Below are 3,402 nucleotides of genomic sequence, written 5' to 3'. Positions count from 1 at the left end.
CTCCCGCCAGCCCTCCCGCCCAGCCAAATAAGGACTGGGGAGCCGCGCCGAGGGGGGAGCCTGGGGGAGCGAGCGGGAGAGCCGGGCAGGACAGAGGGAGGGAGGGAGAGAGGCAGAGTGGGAGAGGAGAGGAGGAGACGGAGAGAGACCAAGCACGCCAGCCCCGGAGAAAACTAGACCGGGAAACACAGATAACTACGGAGAAAGGGAGAAGGAGGCAAGGAACGGCCCAAGGAAGGGGTGCATGTGTGAACAAGGAGACAAAACGCGACCGCAGAGGTAGACACACAGCTCCAGAAACAAGAAAAATAAAGAAGCAGGCAGGCAAATCGGGGCAAAGGGCCCGGCAGAGCGGCAGCAGGAACACAGAGCTCCAGAGCTGCAGATAAACTGATGCTACAGAAAAGCAAGGGAAGGGAAGGGACAGGCGAGGCGAGCCCCCTCCTCCACCCTCCAGCCGAAGCACAGTGTGTTTCACTGTGCCTGGAGAGGACTTCCGGCCTTGCTGCCCTCTCCCTTAACGTGTGGATGAGGAAACTGAGGCACACGGAGGTGAAACGACACACCGGGCACATAGTGAGTTGGTGACAGCACAAGGATTTAGCTAGGATTTCCTTCCCCCATACACACTCCTGCCCCCGGCAGGCCCCCAGCGCCTGTGAAACCACCAGGGCCAGCTGTGGACTTGGGCACAGGTGAGGCCACACCCAAGGGTCCTTCCTCAGTCTCACAGGCTCTGCTCCCCAGGGACTTCTACTTTGACCTCACCAACATGCCCAGGAAGGCTTGAGACAGTCTATTGGCTTGGGTGTGCCAGCAGGACTGGGATCTGATTGAAACAGGGCAGGTGGGGCCCAGCTGAGCAGGCTCACTGACAGCCTGGCGGGACTGGGGAGAAGCTCCCTGTCTCTGTCAACATGGCCACCATGGTGGTGAGGAGGCACAGGCAGTGAGACCTCCCATGAGGTGTGGCTGCCCCTCTCACAGCCTCCTGTCCTTATCGCCCCATGAGGTGTCATGGCAGATGATCCCACAGGCTTCGCTCAGCTCTTAACAGCCCTGGACTTGGGTGTCTGAGTGAGCAGAATGACTGGAATGCAGATCCCAGTGCAAAGGAGGGTCAAGAAGTCCTTCACGGGACCCTGGCACAGTCCACATAGAGAGATATGGTAGGGGCCCCAAGCCAAGAGAAGGCTCAGGGGAGTTAACTAGAGAGGACGACACTGTCTGCCACATCCTGGGCTGGCCTGTCACCGCCAGACACTAGACTTCTCCAACTGCGTACAAGGAGTGCCACCAACCTACCCGTTCCTCAGCCCTCTATTCCACAAGTATTCATGGAGCTTCTGCTATGTGTTTGTCTGGGTGCATTACGTTCACTATCTCTAGTCTTTATCACAGGCTTGAAAGGGAGCTGTGCTTATGCTTATGGCCATTTTATAAGTGGAGACACTGAGGCTAAAGGCACCAGAAGCATCACCTGAGCTCACTCAGCTGGGAGGAGGCTCCAGTCTGTCTGCCTCTCAAGCCCCATTCTCTTCTTCATGACTCTTTGAGCCTCACCTTTTCCATCTGTAAAATGGGATAGGTCATTATATACCCCTATCTACCTAGGAAGTAGTTCTTTGGCACAATCCAACCAGGCCCAGAGTAGGAGGACAGGCCTCCTGCCTGCGAGTCTGGGGGCCACTCAAAAACCTAGACTGCACCAGCATAGCCCCATCCACATCCCCCTCCACATGGGACAGGTGGAGAAAGAGCCCCTGGGCAAGGCATTTATTATTAATTATGATGAATCTTGTGCTCACAGCACTTCAGAACTGGCATGGCCTTAGAGAGCATCTAGCCCAGCCTTCTCATGTTACAGGTGAGTATCTACCTAGGAAGTTGGTTTTAAGGGATCAAAGGAAGCCATGTGTGTGCAAATGAAAGGATATGAGACCCTCTGATGACTTCTGCTCTCAAGGACTTGGGTTTCTGCACCAGAGCCTGATGGGAGGGCCCTGAGTTTGGAGCCCAATGTCCCTTCTCACAAAAGAAGGTCTTGGATTCTTTGCAGCTGTAAACTGGCCATGAACCCAGCCTCAGTCTGTCACAGGCTTTTCCCCTGGCATCTTCTGTGTCACTAGAAGAAAAGTCCTATATTTCCCAGCATTCCAAGGGTGAGCAACAAGCCAGGCTCTGTCTACCTGTGATGCTCTGGCTCCTGGTCACAACAGAATCTGCCTCCCCTAAAGTGTGTCTAGACGCACAAGTGTCTTGCTAGACCTGCTTACAGGGTGGGAATGCTGTGTGTCCTGGTCTGCTCACTGCTGACTGCCAAGCTAGGCCACTGGACAGATGAAAGGTGATATTATAAGTGAAAGAGCTTTGGAAAAGGGAAAAAACACTCTCTTTGGGGGCAAGGCATTTATTATTAATTATGATGGATCTTGTTCTCACAACACTTCAGAACTGGCATGGCTTTTAGAGAACATCTAGCCCAGTCTTCTCATGTTACAGGTGAGGAAACTGAGGCCCGGAGAGTAGGAAGGGAGCTGCTGAAGGTCACACAGTGAGTGAGGGGAGCAGGGCTCATGCTCCATGCATGTAGCACCTCCTGTGTATGGAACAAGAATATCCATCATGGGGAGAGGATGATGGTCATGGTGGAGTCCAAGGAAGTAGTCTGGCCTTCTTCCTGGTCTTTCTCCACCTGCCCCATGTGGAGGGGGATGTGGATGGGGCCATGCTGGTGCAGTCCAGGTTTCTGAGTGGCCCCTAGACTCATAGGCAGGAGTCCTGTCTTCCTACTCTGGTCCTGGTTGGATTGTGCCAAAGAGCTAGCAGCCCATCACCCTTCCTTCCATGTGGAAAGGAATGCCTGGGGCCTGCCACACCTGTTTAAGGTTGACCTGTCACTGCCTTGTGTTTGCTGTGGCATTTTGGGTCAGTCACTCCTTCCTGTTCCTTAGTTTGCATCCCTAAGTGGAAGTTTTTGGACCAGGAAATGTCTAACCTCCCTTCATGTACGACATCCCCTTACTTTCCTGGTCTTCTCGTGACTATTTCCCCACTTCCCTCAAGAATTAGGCAGAAACAAAAGGGAATAACCATTGCTCTGAAGACCAGATTGTGAGGAAAGGGACACCAACAAGGTTGGGATAAATTGTAGAGAATTTATTATTAGTTATCATATTTGTTATAAACATGACACACGATTATTTTCCGGCCTATTTCCTACTCCGTTCCTCTCTAAGCTCCAGACACATCTGAGTACTTTATACTTCACATGACTCATGTGGCTCCTGTCAGCCGCGATGCGCTACCTGTGCCTCTCCCATCTTCTGCCTGTTGGGCTCCTATTCAGGCTTCAAGACCCAGCTCAGAGGCCACTCTTTCCCTTACAGCATTCCCTAAGTG

This window comes from Chinchilla lanigera, unplaced genomic scaffold (assembly GCF_000276665.1).
Source record: "Chinchilla lanigera isolate Chin_1 unplaced genomic scaffold, ChiLan1.0 scaffold00068, whole genome shotgun sequence".
In the NCBI taxonomy this organism is placed as follows: Eukaryota; Metazoa; Chordata; class Mammalia; order Rodentia; family Chinchillidae; genus Chinchilla; species Chinchilla lanigera.
This window is presented reverse-complemented; position numbering follows the sequence as displayed.